Source organism: Sander vitreus, chromosome 9, assembly GCF_031162955.1.
Source record: "Sander vitreus isolate 19-12246 chromosome 9, sanVit1, whole genome shotgun sequence".
In the NCBI taxonomy this organism is placed as follows: domain Eukaryota; kingdom Metazoa; phylum Chordata; class Actinopteri; order Perciformes; family Percidae; genus Sander; species Sander vitreus.
This window is the reverse complement of record NC_135863.1, coordinates 25,705,563-25,727,811: the sequence shown is the minus strand read 5'-3', so window position 1 is coordinate 25,727,811 and position 22,249 is coordinate 25,705,563.

The window sequence follows — 22,249 nt, the reverse complement described above, 5'->3', positions numbered from 1 at the left end:
CGGCATTTGGTAGTCCAGTAACCCAGAAACGGTGACTTTGCGCGGGTATGGAGCGCCGCGGGCTTCCGGCGATGACAGAGAGCCATCTAGCTCACAGTGAGCCGAGGTCTGTGACACGCCAGGCGGCGAGGCAGCACCAGCCGCTGTCACATTAGCCTGCTGAGCTCTTGCTGAACTGTGACACACAGTCGGACAAAATTTGCAATTAGCCATCAATTTTTGTAAAACGGCCCATATTTTACCCTCCAAACTTTTCAACTATGACAAGGCAAAATCGGTTTTGCCTTGTCATTGTTATCACCCCTTTAAAAGTTTGTATTAAAAAAGAGTAGGCCTAGGCCTAGCTACCGGTATCTGTTTTATCTGTTGCACAAAATAATAAAAGAAAAAATTTCTAATTTCAATTCGCTTTCCTCTGTAGACCCAGATCATTTCTTCCTGCATTTGTTCACATGTAGTAAAGCAAGACATATGTGACTGCTGAATCAATAAAATATTCATACATGTGGTGCTGTCAGTATCTAAAAATATTAACATATATTGTGTCTCAAGTGCATTATGCTGCTGATACAATTTTACTCGCAATCATCCAGTCTGTTCTGTATGGATCATATACTGTTAATATTAACAGTCAATGGTATGGCTCAGCCACCAAACAGGACAGGAACAGACTGCAATTCACAGTCAGGGCTGCAGAGAAAATCATTGGTGTCAACCTGCCCTCCATCTGGGACTTTGTATACTCTCTTCAGTGTCAGGAAACAAACAGAAGGCATCAATACAGACCCATCACACCCTGGACACAACCTGTTTCAGCTTCTCCCCTCTGTTAGGTGCTACAGAATAGCATGGGTAAAATGGGTTGTTCCCCAAAACAACCAGACACTGGAACAGTTTCTTCCCACAGGCATCACTATGATGAACACAACACCAGTCCATAGTGTCAGGAACAATCCTTGTGCAATAACCCTGTAATACCAAGCCTGGTCTATTAATAATTCTTAATTTATTCTAGCACCAATTGCACTTTAGCATTGCTCTATTGTATTACCGTTTACAATCATCATAGAGCTGTATATAGAGCATATACATATGTAATGTGTATGTAGGTACATATGTGTAGCATATGTGTATAGTATATATATTCACCTTTTTATATATAAAATGAAATCTATAGTAGTCAAATGTTAACAGTGTGTTGACATTGTTGTTTAAGAGTAACAAAAAGTAGAGTCCAAAGTATGTGTTTACACTTACTTTGGCCATTAAAACTGATTCTGATTATAATGCCTATGTGGTACTGTATGCCTTTCTCTCCTAATATTTCTAAAAAAGCAGGATTTTATTTTTGTTTTTTATTTGTTTTTGTAAAAGAAAGTGATAATAAAACAAGTAACAGATCAAGTAAAGAAAAGAACAGGGACACTTAAACAGCATTAGGGAAGACAGAGACATATGACAATACTGTATTACACTTATTTATAAACATACATGCAAACACATACATTTTTTGTGCAATCCCTGCAAAAATCCATTTCTTGCTATTTCTAGCTGACTGTAACCCTTTTAAGAAGTGAGTGCATCTGAACACTAACCCAATCAATAACGAAATATGTGTGAGATGCTTAGATTGTACCACTCAGACATGGAGAGCCCATTTCCACAGGGTTTGTGTGTGAAATAGTAAAATATGATTTCTACTATGAAAAGCTCTGTGAATTGACTTTTGTTTTCCTAGCATAGTGAAACAAAAGTGAGTTCCGCAAACACACAAATGACATTCAAAGGTTTTACTAAATCAGACTAATCATTTTAGAGCATCATACACTTTTAAAAATAATTTTAATTAATTCAATTGAATTGCATTTCTGTTGTCCAACATCCAAAGATGGGCTGGCACATTGTAACTGAATCTCAGCTAGAAGTACAATCTCAGTATGACCATATTCTCAAGAAGAAGAACATCATCTAACGCCACCTCTTCCTGCTATCAAAATGATACAAATGATGCTGAGGGAGGCCTCAGCAAAGCAGAACTAAGTTAAGCAGAACTTAGTGCCTCAGGAAACTCTCAAGGGAGTTGAGAGTTTCACAGTGCATGAGTAGACAGGGTTGCTGTGCTAGCAAGTTTCTCCAGTGACCATTGCTGTCCCTCAAGAATTGTCATACATGGTTTCTTTTAACCTGACACACACCGCATTTCTTGACCAGCCCCACCTACCTAATTTGCATACTGATATCAGATCACAATTTCTAATCAAGATAAGAAAAATGCTGATACCAGGTGTTATGAGGTCTTTTTCTACAGCAGCGACATGCTACCATCAAATCGTGTTTTATTTCATTAAGTAAGCAACTGGTCGGAATAACCTGAGTTTGTAGAATTAGTACAGTGCCCGTTCAAAATGTGCCTTAAACTAACTACACAGTAATATTTTACCAGGCTACTGTCTCCATGAAAGAAACATACGTTTTGGCCTTCTGAGAGCTTCTTGTGATGTAGAAACCATGTTACATTCTTACATCAAACTATATTTAAAAGCGCTTCTGTTACTAGTTGACTACCAGTTGTTTTAACTGGTAGTCAACTATTAACAGAAGCGCGTTTATATATTTCGATATAAGAATCATGTAAATTGCCCTCCAAGTGTAATGATATTAAAAAAAAAAAAAAAACTTTTTGAGCATTAAACTAACTACACAGTAATATTTTACCAGGCTATTGTCTCCATGCAAGTAACAGACGTTTTGGCTTTCTGATAGGTTCTTGTGATGTGGAAACAATGTTATGAACACAAAAACAACTTGCAGTCAGTTCTTAACTCTTTTAATCATATTTTGATGTAAGAATCATGTGAATTGACCACCAACAAGCTTGTTATGATATAAAAAAAACCTTTTTTGAGCACTAAACAACTTTGCAGTCAGTTCTTATCAGAAGCTACACTTACCTTATTTTCTAAAAAACAGACGTTTTGGCCTCCTCAGAGCTTCTTCTGATGTTGAAACTTTCTCATGAGCACTAAAACAACTGGCAGTCAAATATGAACAGAAGCTCTTTTAAATAGATTTCGATATAAGAATCAGGTAAATTGCCCTCCAACAAGTGTAATGATATAAAAAAAAACAACCTTGTTGAGCATTAAACTAACTACACAGTAATATTTTACCAGGCTACTGTCTCCATTCAAGAAACATACGTTTTGGCCTTCTGAGAGGTTCTTGTGATGTGGAAACAATGTTATGAACACAAAAACAACTTGCAGTCAGTTCTTATCAGAAGCTACACTTACCTTATTTTCTAAAAAACATACGTTTTGGCCTCCTCAGAGCTTCTTCTGATGTTGAAACTTTCTCATGAGCACTAAAACAACTGGCAGTCAATTATGAACGAAGCTCTTTTAAATATATTTCGATGTAAGAATCAGGTAAATTGCCCTCCAACAAGTGTAATGATATAAAAAAAACCTTTTTTAAGCAGTAAACATTATATGAGACATTGACACTAACTACACAGTAATATTTTTACCAGGCTACTGTCTCCATGCAAGAAACAGACGTCTTGGCCTTCTGAGAGCTTCTTGTGATGTGGAAACCATGTTATGAACACTAAAACAACTTGCATCTTTTAATCATATTATGATGTAAAAACTCATGAATCTGATTTCCCACGCAACAACCTTGTTATGATATAAAAACCTCAAGCAGGAAACAAAAAAATGATATAAAAAAAATCTTTCTGAGCATTAAACTAACTACACAGTAATATTTTACCAGGCTACTGTCTCCATGCAAGAAACATATGCTTCGGCCTTCTGAGAGCTTCTTGTGATGTGGAAACAATGTTATGAACACAAAAACAACTTGCAGTCAGTTCTTAACTCTTTTAATCATATTTTGATGTAAGAATCATGTGAATTGACCACCAACAAGCTTGTTATGATATAAAAACCCTTTTTTGAGCAGTAAACATTTTTGCAGTCATTTCTTATCAGAAGCTACAATTACCTTGTTTTCTAAAAAACATACGTTTTGGCCTCCTCAGAGCTTCTTCTGATGTTGAAACTTTCTTATGCGCACTAAAACAACTGGCAGTCAATTATGGACAGAAACTCTTTTAAATATATTTCGATGTAAGAATCAGGTAAATTGCCCTCCAACAAGTGTAATGATATAAAAGAAAAAAAACCTTTTTGAGCATTAACTAACTACACAGTAATATTTTACCAGGCTACTGTCTCCATGCAAGAAACAGACGTTTTGGCCTTCTGAGAGGTTCTTGTGATGTGGAAACAATGTTATGAACACAAAAACAACTTGCAGTCAGTTCTTATCAGAAGCTACACTTACCTTATTTTCTAAAAAACATACGTTTTGGCCTCCTCAGAGCTTCTTCTGATGTTGAAACTTTCTTATGCGCACTAAAACAACTGGCAGTCAATTATGAACAGAAACTCTTTTAAATATATTTCGATGTAAGAATCAGGTAAATTGCCCTCCAACAAGTGTAATGATATAAAAGAAAAAACTTTTTGAGCATTGACCTAACTACACAGTAATATTTTACCAGGCTACTGTCTCCATGCAAGAAACAGACGTTTTGGCCTTCTGAGAGGTTCTTGTGATGTGGAAAACCATGTTATGAACACTAAAAACAACTTGCAGTCATTCTTACCAGAAGCTACTTTTACCTAGTATTTCTAAAAAACATACGTTTTGGCCTCCTCAGAGCTTCTTCTGATGTTGAAACTTTCTCATGAGCACTAAAACAACTGGCAGTCAATTATGAACGAAGCTCTTTTAAATATATTTCGATGTAAGAATCAGGTAAATTGCCCTCCAACAAGTGTAATGATATAAAAAAAAAAAAAACCTTTTTGAGCATTAAACTAACTACACAGTAATATTTTACCAGGCTATTGTCTCCATGCAAGAAACAGACGTTTTGGCCTTCTGAGAGGTTCTTGTGATGTGGAAACAATGTTATGAACACAAAAACAACTTGCAGTCAGTTCTTAACTCTTTTAATCATATTTTGATGTAAGAATCATGTGAATTGACCACCAACAAGCTTGTTATGATATAAAAACCCTTTTTTGAGCAGTAAACATTTTTGCAGTCATTTCTTATCAGAAGCTACAATTACCTTGTTTTCTAAAAAACATACGTTTTGGCCTCCTCAGAGCTTCTTCTGATGTTGAAACTTTCTTATGCGCACTAAAACAACTGGCAGTCAATTATGGACAGAAACTCTTTTAAATATATTTCGATGTAAGAATCAGGTAAATTGCCCTCCAACAAGTATGTATAATGAGTATAAAAAAGATCTTTTTTTTGAGCATTAAACTAACTACACAGTAATATTTTACCAGGCTACTGTCTCCATGCAAGAAACATATGCTTCGGCCTTCTGAGAGCTTCTTGTGATGTGGAAACCATGTTATGAGCACAAAAACAACTTGCAGTCAGTTCTTAACTCTTTTAATCATATTTTGATGTAAGAATCATGTAAATTGACCAACATTTGTAATGATATGAAAAAAACCCTTTTGAGCATTAAACTAATCTAGCAGTAATTTTTTACCTGGCTACTGTCTGCATGAAAAAAACAGACGTTTTGGCCTCCTGAGAGCTTCTTGTGATGTAGAAACCATGTTACATTCTTACATCGAAAACATATTTAAAGTGCTTCTGTTAATAGTGACACTCAGTTGTAAATATATTTCGATGTAAGAATCAGTGTAAATTGCCTCAACAAGTGTAATGATATTAAAAAAAACCTTTTGAGCATTAAACTAACTACACAGTAATGTCTTTACCAGGCTACTGTCTCCATGTAAGAAACATGTTTTGGCCTTCTGAGAGCTTCTTGTGATGTGCATACCATGTTATGAAAAACAACTTGCAGTCAGTTCTAATCTTTATACTCTTGTAAGAATGTGAATTGACCAACAAAGCTTGTTATGCAACTCAAAATGGTAATACATCTAATAATAATCAAAATCAGCCAGCAGTCACTGGTACACTAGCAGATGCTACTATGAACATGTGTGGGCTACACAGCTGCTAGTGTACCAGTCAGCCCAGTGTTAGTGATCCAGAAAGCGATCCGAAATAAGGATGCGCAATTTCTTCTGGACGAATGCCAAGGCCAAATGGTGAGGTGGATATATGAAACGGGGCGCACCCAAGTTGATCTTCTCCGTAATGATCCTTACTTGAATGATGCTCACAAGGTGAGAAGGATTCTTGAGAGCTTGCTGAGTCCAGCAGCTGATGTCGTGAATCCTCTTGGCATCTCTTCACCACCAAGCGTTTATGTCAACTTGATTCTGCTTTTGATGTCATGGAGGCTGGAGAGAGTTGTTCGCTGCATTTCTCAGCTCTAACTAAAATAATGGAGAGAAGCCATCAGCATACTTGAACAGGCTCCATAGCCTCCTCACAAGGAGCAATTTCTAGAGGGGGGAGTCTCAGCTGAAAATTCCAATGATCACTTGCTCAGACAATTCTGTAGGGGTTGTTGGGATCAAAGCATCATCATAGGCCTACAGTTAGAGTGCAATCCAACAACATTCCCCGAATTCCTCCTCATCTTGAGAACTGAGGCTCGCAATGCTATACTATAAAAGCATTTTCAAAGCTAACACCCTGCCCACCATGTTTTTTGATATGCCTTCTTATGACTGTGTCTCATTGCCTAACACAAAACAAAAATGAGGCATCAAAGCTTGAAAAGAAAGTGAATGAGCTAACTAAACAGCTGGAAAAGCTAAGCAAAACGCTCAGCAGGCTGCGTCCCCTTTTTTCTTTAACATCCAGGAGTTACAGCTTTGAGGCTTAACAGATCAGTTAATGGTGTTGAAACTACAAAAGTAATTTATAACACACACAATGACTGAGACCTACCATAGCACAGAGCGATCTATACCTCGAGGATTTATAGGTCCTCGTTGTGCAGCTTCTGTCTTCCTTGAGGGTGTCCTTTTTGTCTGAAATCTCAGTCTGTGATAAAGTTTAGGGAAAGAAAACTGGGGATTTATTGGGTGTATAAGATCACCATCGGTCACTTTACATCTCTGACATTTGGAGGAAATGTTGCTGTCAATTTTATGTAACCTGTAAGGGGTGTAGTATGTCCTATGGAATATATTAAATTGAATTTGCCTGTGTTTTGTGGAGGTTAGTACAGTCTGTGCTTGTTCCAATAGATGACACCAATCTGCCTCCTCATAAATACAGCCTAGGTCTTTTTCCCATTTCCCTTTTGTAGATATTTTATCATAAACAGGTAACTTTCCATTGATGATACCATATATAGAAGATATTATTCCTTTTGTTGATCCGTGTAATTTGTTACATAGGTGGGTTTCAAGAGGAGTTTCTTTTGGGTTATATGGGAATGTTTCTTTGGATTTCTCCTTAACCCTTAACCTCTCATTTGTAGGAATGTGAAGAAACTATCTTTGGGAAGGTTGAATTTTTCATGTTGTTGTTGGAAGTTAGCCAGTGTATCATTCATGTATACATGCCAGCCAGATCCAAATTGATCTGTACTGAGAAGCAAGATAATAATTCCTAAAATTTGTTAAGTCCTCCCCTTGAATATGGAGCATGTAGAGAGATGAGTTTGACCCTAGGATTCCCAAGGAAGTCTTGGGAACATTCATCGGGAGACATTGAAATAGGTAAATAAACTTAGGCAAAATGTTCATTTTAATAGTATTAATTCTGCCTATGAGAGAGTGGGAGATCCTTCCATCTTTGAAAGTTAAGTTTGGTTTGTTCCAATAATTTTATATAGTTCTGTTTAAATATATGCTCATCCGATTTACCAATTTGTATACCCAAATATTTGAAACCAATGTTGCACCATTTTAATGGGTCAGTGAGAGCTCTAATATTTAGTGGTAAGATCTCGCTTTTAGTGTAATTTAATGTATACCCTGAAACTGCACTATATTCTTTGAGGCATTTCAATAGAGGGGGGACTGATGTTTGTGGATCGGTTATATATAATAAGAGATCATCTGCATACAGGGAAAGTTTATGTTCACTTCATTTAATTCCTGCTATGGAGGTTTTAGAGCGGATGGCGATGGCTAATGGTTCAATTGCAAGTGCAAAGAGCAGGGAGGAGCTTGGACAGTCTTGCCTGCACCCTCTGGATAATGAGAAAGTGTTAGCTAGAATGTCATTTGTTAAAATATTAGCTTTTGGGGACTTAAAAAGTGTTTTAACAATTTCTCTCCAAAGCCCTATAGCCTCACATTTCTGTTTGTCCTTACCTGGTTTTGGAAGCAGTGTGATTGTTGCGATTTCCAACGAGTCTGGTCATTTTTTATTTTCTAGAGCTTCTTTAATCATGTTCGCGAGTGGAGTTAATAATTTTTTTGAAAAGGCCTTATAATACTTGACAGGGAATCCGTCTGGTCCGCGAGTCTTGTTATTTTGTAAAGAATTAATGGCTTAGAGTACCTCCATTTCTGATATATCTGCATCAAACAGATCTCTATCTTCATCTTGTAATTTGGGAAGGGTTATTCCAGCCATGAACCTTTTTGCTCCAATATTATCAGCGTCCTGCCCACTTTTTATATAAATCTTCATAAAATTGTTTGAATTCTGCATTTATGGATGGTGAATTATCAAGGAGTCTGTCTTCCTCTGTTAGTATTGACTGTATACATTTATTAGATATCTAGTTCTGGCCATAGCTGCTTCCTCTTTGTTGGTACATAGATTATTATATTGCATCCTTGTTTTTGTTAGTGTATTAAGGTGTTCTTCCTTTTTGGTGGTAATGTATTCCTGTTACTGCTTTTAATATCTCTTTCCCATTTGGTTAGCTCTCTAATTTGTTTTACCTTTGCGGGCACTGTATGACAAAATGTGACCTCTCATATAGACTTTAAGGGCCTCCCAAATGTTGGTATGTGAGGAGGAATTTGAATTGGCATCAAGAAATATTTCAATATTGGTAGTTTCATATATATGAAATAAATTCAGGGTCTTTCAACATGTAATTTTTAAATCTCCACCTGCGGGTTGTGGGCTGTGGAGTATCAATCATCCAGGAGAGTTTGATGGGATTATGCTCTGAGAAGGTAGCTGCTATATAGGAGCATTCTATCACTGTGGTTATCATATCTAGTGGCACCAGGAACAACGCCGCTGATAGTAACATACTACTTCGGTAAAAGTGTTTTTTATTATTCCTGTTTTTAAATCATAGTTGCCATCTATTTATCTCCACAGCACTGTTTACTTCTCCGCCAGGTAAGACACGTACATACCTTATTTATTTGGCTGGACCTCTTCACATCTCCTCCCCATTTTCGCTGCTTCATACACTTTATTTGCTTATTAAAGAAAAGAAAATCGTCTTAAAATACACCCATGAATAAAACCCACCGCATTCCGATTCTAACAATATATTTCCGTTTTATGCTGGTTAGGATAGGAACTTTTTTTAAAAGCCAGGCCTTGTTTGTGTACCATTTAAAATGGTAATATGCAAATACGATTAAGAGAATAACTCGTTATCAAGTACTTTTAATACCTAAAGTACATTTAAAATCAGGTACTTTTTACTTTTAGGGTTGTCATTGTGGTACTTCTACTTTTACTAAAGTAAATATGTCTCTGGTTATTTGTACTTTTTCAGTACTTCCTCCACCACTGCAACTCTGACAACCATCTCTTGAAGGCGGTCTCCCGCTTCCCAGGAGGTGCACAGGAAGTGTCATGTCTTTATATGGGAATTTGCGGGGCATTTTCTTATGCTAATTAGGAACAACTGGCACACGCTTTCAATTACGAAGATGTGGGATTCATCAATCCTAAGAACACAGGTGCGAACAATTCTGTTGTTTAAGAACACGTCATGAATCCGACAGACTTTTCTTAGAGACTTTCTTAAGAACATATTTAACAGAAAACTTAGGAAGATATTGGTAAATGAGGCCTATTGACTTTAATTGAAATTGACTCCGCCGCCATTCTGGAGACGTTCTGCAACCGGTGGAAATTGGGGGTCAGCCATTCACAGCGTGAGGTTGACAGCCAATCACAGCGCGAGAAATGATCTGCCATCCGTTTCTAGTATAATCCTTCCGTTTCCACTACTTTCTCTCTCTCACACACACACACACACACACACACACACACACACACACATACACACTGAATGTGAGTTAAAAATATATTATGAGAGAAAAATGTGAAAGGAGAATATATGTATCGAGGAAAAGAAAGAAAAACAAACAAAAAGAAATCATACCTTGCCTAGTCGCCCTCCTCTAATTCTTGTCATGCTGAGGTCATTAGGGCTGATACCTGTGCTGCTGCACCTTTCCATAGGTTGATGATTTGGCATTGTTAATCCTTACTGTAGAGAGCTCAAGCAGCGTTGGACGGACAAAAGTCAAAATTGGCCTGTATATGTCCTCAGGTCTGGACAAATTTGAAGTCTCGGATGAAATCTCTAGGAGGAGTTCATTAAAGTATAGCACCTTGACTTTTAGGCCTACTTCCTGTTGCCACTAGGGGGCGCTAGTTTACTAAGTCAACTCTGAGTAAATGTTCTCAGAGTTAGAGTCTTATGAATCGTGAAAAGTTTCGAGCCAATTGGACAATGTACACTCAAGTTACAATTTTATTAACTTTGTAGGGGGCGCTAGCGAGCCATTTCTGTGCGCCTATTCCCGAAACCCTTAAAATACGTAAATTTTCATCAGACTTGATGTGACCGCCAATTTTGGTGAATTTTTGAATATGTTGAGCTCAAGCCCCCAGGAAGAACACCATGTCTAAAAGCCACCATGGGTTTAGCGGATAAGAAAGACTTTTCACATAGACTTTGCATGGCGAAAGAAACGTTTATATTTCAGCGGATAATTTGTTTCGGGGTATATCAACTTACCAGCCCGAACACTGAAAGGGTCCTTGTTTAAAATGTCACTTTTTTAACATTTTTAACATTCACTAGAAGCAAATCCAGAATTATTAAATTTGGCATAATGGAGCAGAGCCGCGGGACTGCGCCCGCCCGCTCACATGATTGTTCTCCCGAGGTCATGTAGCTAGCTGTAATAATGGATATAGCTAATGGTTGTAATTCACCATGTGTTCTATTAATATGTCCATGGTATTATCTTATGAAGTTATGATACATCCGAGGGATGTATATATGCTGTAAAGCCCGTTACGTGGATGTAACATCATTAGCGTTTCCCAAACTGGCGGGGCTATCAGCTAGCTAGCTAGTTGCTAACATCAGGGGTAGCTAGCATGGCTGTATTAAGATATAGCTACATAGCTAACTATATGCCTACAAAACGTTACTACAGACATAGTTATTACATCGCCTTGGTTCTCTCTTATGATACATCCGAGGGCCGTATGCTGTAACGTGGATGAGAGCTGAAGCCATGGATGAGCTTTGTTCACGAAACTGCAGGCTAACGGCTAGCGCTAGTTATTAGCTAGCTAGTTAGCTAGCTAGTAGCACGACATAATTATTAAATCTCCTTGGTTGTCTAGCTAAATACATCTATCGTTTATTTAGCTAAGCATGTAAAGATCGGGAACAACGAAAACACGTTTAACGTTAGTGAATATTTTAGACAATGAAAACGGCGAGTTCATGAATTTGCCACTTGTAAGAGACACAAGAGCTCATGAACGAGCATGTTGCTACCGGTTGTTAAGACAACACAAACAAATTGTTGCTAGTGCGCGTGTCCATCGTGACATCATGGGCCAACAATGCGGAAGATCCAAGCTCCATGTTTGCTTTATGCGCTTTTGAGCACTCTTATTGGAATGTACGGGGCTTCCCGCCGAACACTGTATCCAGTTCTCTTAAAAGCCCCTCAAAAAGGCAATTCATTTGCCGGATAAAATAATAAAGAATAATAATAATAATTCCTTCAGTTCCAATAGGGCAGGGATGTCCAAACTTTTTCACCAAGGGCCACATACAGAAAAATATACGAAAGGGATGGGCCACTGAGTAGGGGTGAGATTCTCAAAACAGCCTAAAGTACTAATTGCAGTTTCTCTTCCACTTCTGCTGCATCCACCAGGAAGGGAGTCGAGAACACCTTGATGTCTTTCTCAATGACAGAAAAATCTTGGAAGCGCTGACTGAATTCTGTGATGAGAGATGTGATCACAGACACGTATTTCCCATTTTCAGCAGAAAGCTGGACATTTGGAAAAGCAGATTTGACTTCGGACAGCGTGGGGAAGTGCGCAACATTGAAGTTGCGTGAAAAAAAAAGCTTCACACAGAACGCTTTCATGTGCGCGTAAAGTTGTGGCACGAGCTGGTCTTTGCCTTGTAGGCTCTTGTTCAGTGTGTTAAGATGATTAGTAAGATCAACTAAAAAAACCCAGGTCTGCTAACCACAGAGGGTCACTCAGCTCATGAAGAGGCTGGTCCTTCTCTTTCAAAAACTGGTCGATTTCTGATCTCAGGGGAAAAAAACGCTGCAGCACAGAGCCACGGCTTAGCCAGCGCACATCAGAATGGTAGAGTATGTCCCCGTATTCAGCATCAACAGATAGAAAAGCTTGGAGTTGTCTGTGGTAGAGCTCTCGTGCTCAAATTATGTTGACAGTTTTCACAACGGTGTTCATCACATTTTCAAGATGGACTGTCTTGGCACAGAGGGCTTCTTGGTGGATGATACAGTGTATTTTAACAGCCGTGCCTCCACTCTCTTGCACCATTGGAGGCCATTCCTTTGCACTCACCTGTCATTGCTGGAGCCCCATTTTGTAACTCCACAGAGTTTGTCCCATTTAAGTCCCATCTTGTCAATTGCATTTCACACAGCTTCAAAAATGTCCTTACCCGTTGTTGTGCCCTTTAGACTTCTAAGGTCAAGCAGCTCCTCCGTAATGCAAAAGTTATCGTCATCTCCCCGCAAAAAAATTAAAAGCAGTGCAATGTCTGTTGCATCGGTGCTCTCATCACAATTGAGTAAAAAATTACAAGCTTTATCTGACACTTGATGCTTTAGATTAGCTGAGTCTTTGATTCGCTGCATAACTGTGTTTCTGGACAGGCTCACGTTGAATTCCTGAATTTTCTCCATTCACATTATTCCTGCGACTTTAGTGAGGCACTGTTTTATGAAGTCACCATCTGAGAAAGCAATGAGTTGAGCTACCTCATAACTGGCTATCGTGGCATTTTCTTGTGTTTTGTAGCTTCTCCTAGCGTTAAAACTAAGAAGTACAATACAGTCAAGCACGAATTTCATGTGTGGGCCATATGCCATTATATTTTTAGAATTTGCTACGGGCCAATTAAAAATGGCCGTAGTTTGGACACCCCTGCAATAGGGCCTGCACCGCTGTCGGCGCTTGGGCCCTAACTATGTCCAGAAAATACACCAACCACTGTTTTATACAAAGCGAGAGAGCCAGCATTGAGCTATCATTTTCTTGGTCGCGGTTGAGCCGGCTAACCAAACTTTCTTTTGTCTCCCAAGCAGATTTAATTTAGAGTCGTCATAAAGTAACAAAACAATCGGATTAGTAGGAATTCGACATCCTATCACATCAGTTATTACTGATGTTTTATTCCAAAACTCATGCACCTGTTCACACTCCCAGACCATGTGCAGGAAAGTTCCAGTTTGTTCAGGTTGGCAGAACGTACAATAGGGAGTAGGAATGCCTTTAGAGACGTATCTCTTCTGAGGTGTCCAATATGTCCTATGACATATGTTGAAGTGGATCTTCTGGTGATTTGGGTTCTTGGAACAGTGGGAAATGTCCCAAACTGTCTCCCAATTAATTACATTCCCCTCCGGGCTCAGCTCTCGCTCCCATTTCTTTAATATTGGGAGTTCTCCTACAGATACTTGCATTAGTTTAGCATAAATCCTGGACACTAATCCTCTCGCAGGAAAATCAACAAGACATTTAATGATTGGGTGGGTCTCAAGACTGTTTCCCCATGGTACGCCATAACATTTTAGGGCTGACCTTAAGCAAAGATAAAGGAAAAAGGATGTCCTAGGGATCTCAAAGCTAGTTCTCAGGTCCTCAAAACTCAACATACCTTACCCATTGAATAACTGGTCTAGAGTATAAATACCTCTGTCACTCCACTGGTTACAAACAAAAGGTTTGTTACCAGACATTAAGTGCATGTTGTGCCAAATGGGGTGCTCAAATGCCACTTACTGGTGTAGCGTAGTTGCTCCTCCACCTGTTTAAAGTTGCTCAATGTGTTGGTGATAATAGGGCCATAGGCTAGCATACACTTTTTTGGACACACATGTGCAAAGGCGAGGTCTTGAAGTCTTAGACTTCCAGTGGGGCTTTGCTCTATTTCTCTCCATGGAACAGTAGATGTGGGGTCTACACTCTGAGGGCCCGTAGCTGAAAAGCTCTGTGGTACACTTTAAGGTTCGGGAGGGCCAGGCCTCCCGTGTTTGTGGTATGTTGCAAGGTAGAGTATTTAGCCTAGGTTGTTTACTATTCCAAATATACTGCAGGATTACGGTATCAAGTTTCTTCCAGAAATTTATTGGTGGGGGTAAGGGGATCATTGTATTTAAGAAATTCACTTGAGGAACTATGTTCATTTTAACAACAGCAATCCTGGACCGTAGCGATGCCGGCAGCGCAGACCAATTAGTCAGATCCCTTTGAACACTACTTCATATAGTTTCATAGTTGTCCGGGACAACTCGCTGTGAATGGTGATGCCCAAATATGTAATTTTGCTTTGGGTTGGTATTGTATCACTAATAGCTGATGTCACCTGTCCGTTGTTCAACAGAAGAAGATTAGATTTATTCTAGTTGATTTTATAGCCGGAGATTGAGCCAAATTCGTTAGAGCTTAAGAATTTTTGGGACAGAGTCCTCAAGGTCAGATATGTACAGCAAAACATTATCTGCAAATAATATTGAGTTGTTATTGGATTTAATCTGGACATTACATATTCTGCTTGTTTAAGTACACATTCAGCCAGTTGGAACAGAAGAACACACCAGAATAGGCCTGTTTAGTAAACTGTATGTGATGGCCGCATTCCTACTTATAAAATGCAATTCAATGTGGAAGTAATCCAAGTATTCACAATTTAATAATGTAATTTGTAACGTATTCCATTACGTTACTCAATCTGAGTAACGTAATGGAATACGTTACAAATTACATTATTAAATTTATTATTAAATGTATCCTGTACTCTGTAACGGAATACGTTTTGAAAGTGTCCTTCCCAACACTGATTACCAGCCAGTATTTGTCATGTATTTTCAGTCTGGTTAAGTGTCCCTTTAAAGCTTAGTTACGAAATGTACATAACACATCCTCAGGATTCATCATGTTCCCTTTTTTCAGCCTGATTAAGTGTCCTCAAAAATAAAGATTGTACACTGAGTAGCCAGCATTCATCATTCCTTACAGTCCGATTAGGTTGGTTTCAAACGGTTGGTTTCAAAACTTACACGCAGCGTCTTCCAGTCAAACTCGGTACAGTGGCCCAAATACCGTTAGTTCACAGGTGCTGAGTCCTCCAGTCGCAGCCCCCAGTATCAAATAAACGTCCCACGGTCGCTCTCCGGTTCCTTGCAGCGCGGGAGGGTCTGCGTGTCTTCCTCCTCTTGTAATTCCAGCCAGACAACACACAGCTGCGAAGGCGAACTCTCTCCCCCCGCGGGTCGTTCCCAGGGCACCACGGCAGATGATCGAGTCCGAGTTGTGTTCAGCATGCAGTGCCAGCTCATGTTGTATCTCTTCAGGCAGCCGAATTCGCTGGATGTTGCGTGTGACGTAGTCAGACTGGTCCGGCTCACATACCATACTTTCCTGCTTCTCAGGTTCTTCCCTGATGTGTTGCTGCGAGGCATTCATTTCGGCCAGCACTTCCTTCACTGTGCTGTAGATCACTGAAGCACACTTAGCTGCTCCCCAAAGACCCAATTGATTAAATCCTCCATATTAGAGAACATTAGCCACCACTCCATTAGCCGCAGACATGCTAGCGAATTTCTCCAATCGAGTAGACAGTCCAGGCGACAATGAGACCTGCTCTTTCGTGCATGCAGGTGTTTCACAGAGTCACCGTGACAACAGACAAAACAATTTGGCATAGAAGAAAAAGTAATAGACCTGGTTATTTAATGAAATACGGAGGCGAGTGTAGGAGCTCAGCCTCTTGCAAGCATAGCGGCCGCTGGTCACGTGCTTCTCTGTTTTAGCTTGATTTTAAAGAATCTGTAAGATGTTTTGTAAAATATTGATTGATGAATTATAAAAAATAAAAAAAAGTGATATAATATTACACATCTGACTACTAACTTTTTAAGTTTTAGATGCTTGATTAAAAATTAAAATTAATTTGTGCACCATAAAATTCTCGTACTTGCCATTTTAATAAGGAAAGAGAGTGAAATAAATTTAAAGGAACACGCCGACTAATTGGGATTTTGGCTTATTCACCGTATCCCCCAGAGTTAGATAAGTCCATACATATCCTTCTCATTGCCGTGCGTGTCGTAACTCTGTCTGGCGCACCCACCGCTAGCCTAGTTTAGCACAGATCCTGGAGTTAACCGGCTCCAACTAGCCTACTGCTCCCAAAAAGCGACAAAATAATGCCAACATTTTCCTATTTACATGTTGTGATTGTATAGTCACAGCGTGTACAAATAAAAAGGTCACATGAGACAGCCATTTTCTAACCATATACAAACTGTGAACTATCAAAGCCAGTCTATGGAAAGCCATTTCACTCCCTATTAAGCCCCATTGTACCAAATTTGGTTGCAGTTCCACCAGAGTTCCACTGGGGGTGATCGCGGTCCAGTGCAAATAGAGCCCTTTATTTAGAGAGTGTGGCCAACTAGGGAATCGAATGTTCTGAGCTATCCTGTTATGCGGTTGGTTCCGAGGTGGTCACATGTTTCGTGGACTCCATGTTGGATACCAACATTCATCTGATTCCCATTGACACAGTGCAGGGAATAGTGGACAAATGTAATAATTTAAAAAATGACATAAATTACTGAAGAAATGCCCAACTGTTGTGCGTTTGGCTGCAATGGAAGACAGGGAAGCGGCAAAAGATTTCACAAGTCCCCCCGTGAACCAAAAAGGCAAAAAGTATGGGAGCTGTTCATTATTGTGTGAGGGAAATGTCAATTTCTCTCTTTAATATGATAACAAATTACATAGGACAGCTATAGTAATACCATTGTTAATGTGTACCATGCTGTCAAAAATGTTCTAACACTGCGTAAGAAAATTAATTAAGTTTGAAATTAGCTTTATGCTAGCGTTAGCTTTTTCGCTAGCACTCCATGTACCTAAATGCTTGTGATCTTGTCATATGGCTTTTGGTCTCGACCGAGCCCAGGTGTCTTTATTATGTTCATAACAATATTAGAGGGAAAGTGAAACACAGCTTGAACGGGGATCTTGTTCGGCTTTTCACAAGTTTAGACAGCTAGCTAGCTAACGCTACACCGACATTTGCTAACGTTAGCACAACAGCGTTAGCTTAGCCTGCTAGGTAAATATCATGACTGCCTTTGGAGTTTCCACGTTGTCAACATAAGACCTGTGGCATTAGTGCACCTTTTGTACCATCATTTTATTGAATGAAATTAAGCTTTGCTCCTCTGAGATGGGTGGGGTTTTGTTACGTTACACAAAAAGCTAACTGGCTATAGTTAGCCTATATGTATGCTAGCGGACATTAGAATGGTAAACACTGCTCAGTGACTTATTAGGCAACTGGTCACTCACTACATGGGCCTTTTTTAGAGGCCCATTTACGATATCAGGGCTCCAGACTGCGACCAAATGGTCGCATTTTGCGACCAAAATTTGAGTGTGTGTGACAGAATTTTACATCCAGTCGCACATGTGCGACCAGTAAATTTGCCCCCTTTTTTACACGTTGAAATTTCAGTACCTGAGAGCACGTAAGCTCAAGCTTATCTGTCCTCTCTGAAAATTGACAGAGAGTGAGGCTCTGACCAAACACACACATACATGCATAGGATAAATAGGTTTGACAATAATTTTTACAACTAATTGTTATTCAGGTATCGGTACCAATATTGGTTCAGTAGTAGCCTAAACAATGCAAGTTTAATTTAAAGTTGAATTCATTGTAATTGTAGACTAGAGCTGGTATATATATATATTTTGTTGTTCATGACGCCATCGTCAGTTAACCTTCTATGTTGCATCTTCAAAATGAATTTGAAACGGCACATTGTAATTTCTGCATCTATTACCAAAGTATTTATTAGTAATACAATGGAAATAGATAGAAATGTGAATATTTGGTTAGCATGTTGATTTACGGTGTGTGCCCCTACATTTTCTGGTTGCGCCCCTAAAATGTTCAGTTGGGGGCCACTGTGCTCCTAGTGAAAAAAGTTAGTCTGGAGCCCTGGATATAGAAGGTAAATATATACTGGAATATTTCTGTAATGGCCTTTTACATATTGACAAACGATAACATGTATATGCCCGTTTATGGTGAAAATAAGCGATTTATTTCAAGATAGCATATTCGCCCCATAGGGTTACACTGTAGAGTTATCTGATGTTAGTATTCAATATGGCGCCCATGATTTGAGTTGGCCACACTCTCTAAATAAAGGGCTCTAAGTGCAAAATGAATGGGACTCTGGAGCTAGACAGCTAAATTTGTCTCTTTCACCCGATTGTCGAGTAATCTCAGATTTGATTGTAGTTTTTGCAAGTTCAACATGGATTATAGGTCGAAAGTTGAATGAACGAGTACTTATGTCCTCACGTCAGCGAAGGACTGGTCAGTGAGGGACTGATTATGATCGGAGATCCCTCGACGGCATCCGAAGCAGAACCAGAATGTCAGAGTGAACATTTCAGCGTGGTCTTTAAAATATTAGCAAACCTCTTTCTAGCACGTGTATGGACATGGAGAGCCTTACCGGTTAGGTGTGTTGTTGATGTCTCGAGAGAGAAAAAGGAAGCGACTCCGAGCTTGCCGTAAAGCAGGATCTCTGGCCATATAGGTGTATGACGTCATTGACATTTCAAAAAGGCATTTTGGAACAAAAAAGCGACGTTACATTTTTTTTTTCTTAGCCTCCCCTTTCGAATGCAACATTCAAATTACTAGACAAAAAATTATACCCTGAGAAAAGTGGATTTTGAGGGGTATAGCTCCATAGAGTCCCATTCATTCTGCACTGGCCAGTGAGCGCCCCCTATATGGAACTCTGGTGGAACTGCAACCAGTGCAGAAGCCAGAAGTAACAAGAGAGTGGAACTTCAGGTACTGGTCATATAATTAGAATATCATGAAAAAGTTTATGTATGTCACTAATTCCATTCAAAAAGTGAAATTTGTATTACACACAGAGTGATATATTTCAAATGTTCATTTCTTTTAAGTGTGATGATTATAACTGATAACTAATGAAAATCCCAAATTCAGTATCTCCGAAAATTAGAATATTACTTAAGACCAATACAAAAAAAAAGGATTTTTAGAAATGTTGGCCAACTGAAAAGTATGAACATGAAAAGTATGAGCATGTACAGCACTCAATACTTAGTTGGGGCTCCTTTTGCCTGAATTACTGCAGCAATGCGGTGTGGCATGGAGTCGATCAGTCTGTGGCACTGCTCAGGTGTTATGGGAGCCCAGGTTGCTCCGATAGTGGCCTTGAGCTCTTCTGCATTGTTGGGTCTGGCGCATCGCATCATCCTCTTCACAATACCCCATAGATTTTCTATAGGGTTAAGGTCAGGCGAGTTTGCTGGCCAATAAAGAACAGGGATACCATGGTCCTTAAACCAGGTACTCGTAGCTTTGGCACTGTGTGCAGGTGCCAAGTCCTGTTGGAAAATGAAATCTGCATCTCCATAAAGTTGGTCAGCAGCAGGAAGCATCTCAGAAAGACCTCAGAAAACACAGTGGACCAACACCAGCAGATGACATGGCACCCTAAACCATCACTGACTGTGGAAACTTTACACTGGACTTCAAACAACGTGGATTCTGTGCCTCTCCTCTCTTCCTCCAGACTCTGGGACCTTGATTTCCAAAGGAAATGCAAAATTTACTTTCATCAGAGAACATAACTTTGGACTACTCAGCAGCAGTCCAGTCCTTTTTGTCTTTAGCCCAGGCGAGACACTTCTGATGCTGTGTCTTGTTCAAGAGTGGCTTGACACAAGGAATGCAACAGCTGAAACCCATGTCTTGCATTCATTTGTGCGTGGTGGTTTTTGAAGCACTGACTCCAGCTGCAGTCCACTCTTTGTGAATCTCCCCCACATTTTTGAATGGGTTTTGTTTCACAATCCTCTCCAGGGTGCGGTTATCCCTATTGCTTGTACGCTTTTTTCTACCATATCTTTTCCTTCCCCGCTCTATTAATGTGCTTGGACACAGAGCTCTGTGAACAGCCAGCCTCTTTAGCAATGACCTTTTGTGTCTTGCCCTCCTTGTGCAAGGTATCAATGGTCATCTTTTCGACAGCTGTCAAGTCAGCAGTCTTCCCCATGATTGTGTAGCCTACAGAACTAGACTGAGGGACCATTTAAAGGCCTTTGAAGGTGTTTTGAGTTAATTAGCTGATTAGAGTGTGGCACCAAGTGTCTTCAATATTGAACCTTTTCACAATATTCTAATTTTCTGAGATACTGAATTTGGGGTTTTCATTAGTTGTCAGTTATAATCATCAAAATTAAAAGAAATAAACACTTGAAATATATCAGTCTGTGTGGAATATGTATACATTATACAAGTTTAACTTTTTGAATGGAATTATTTTAATAAAATCAACTTTTTCATGATATTCTAATTATATGACCAGTACCTGTATATTCTCAGAAGGCGAAGCACTGCAACTTCTGCTACTTGGGTGGCGTGATTTGCTCGCAGCACACGAGAAGCCCCGTGGTGAGAAGCAGAGTAACAACGGTGCTTTTCAGGTGTTGCGCTAATTACTCCACCCAAGTAGCAGTGCTTCGTCTTCTGAGAATATAATTCCCCGTTTGAATACGGTTAGAAGATGGCTGTGTCTCATGTGAACTTATTTGTACACGCTGTGACTATACAAATCGCATGCAAATAGGAAAATGTTGGCATTATTTTGTCACTTATTGGGAGCAGTAGGCTAGCTGGAGCCGGTTACCTCCAGGATCTGTGCTAGCTAGGCTAGTTGTGGGTGCGCCAGACAGAGTTACGACACACACGGAGATGAGAAGGGAATGTATGGACTTAACTAACTCTGGGGGATACAGTGAATAAGCTAAAGTCCCAATAAGTTGGCGTATTCCTTTAATGAACATGGTGCATAATAGGTTGATATGTTAGTGTCTTTGGCGATTAGACTCCATCGCATGTTAGTTTATAAGGGGTATAGAGGCTGTGGATATATAGGAATATCCCCCCGGATGGAGTCTAGACACTGGTGGAGGTGATGAAGGGATAAATGATGCCTGAAGATCTGGATAGATGTGATGTGACGCGGGGCTTCTGATGAAGGAACCCTTGGTGCTGGGAATGAGAACTGGAGGTGAATGGGGTGGAGGAGGGTTGGATCGATTTAGCCTGAAATGACAACTGCAGCAGAGACTAGAACAGATTTAAAGTTTGAATGAAACAACGCGATAGCTCATGGAGATTGTGGCAAATCTGGTTGGTTTAACTGATAGAGTAAACGCCCACATTCAGCTGATTAGGTTGGTAGAGAGAGAAATGAAGCATAGAAGTCTTCCTGAAATAATTTACGCTGAGCTTCATATACACTTGTAATCGTCACCAATATTGGGACTAATTTCTTTCCATAGTTGAGTTTTGAGACTGGGTCAGATGATACAATCGGATTTTTTGTAATGGACTAGTGTATGCCCTAATCATGAGCAAAGACTTCAAGGAAACAAATGGTGAAAATCTAAAAAATATAATACAAAATGTATTAAATACTTCCCCAAATGTAAATAGTGTAGAAAGATATATTGGTAAGTAGTTGCATGAAATAAAATGAATAAAGATACATCTGATGGTTGATTTAACAGTAACATAGAATTTTGAAAGCACGTTCACATGATTGGGTCTTATTTATTGAAGTAAGAGGAGGGAGACCGTTTCGTGTAGAGCATGGGTCTCAAACTCAGGGCCCGGGGGCCAATTGAGGCCCGCGGGAAGATATTTTTTGGCCCCCCTACTTGACATCAAAGTTTAGTTTCAGTGCAGCCC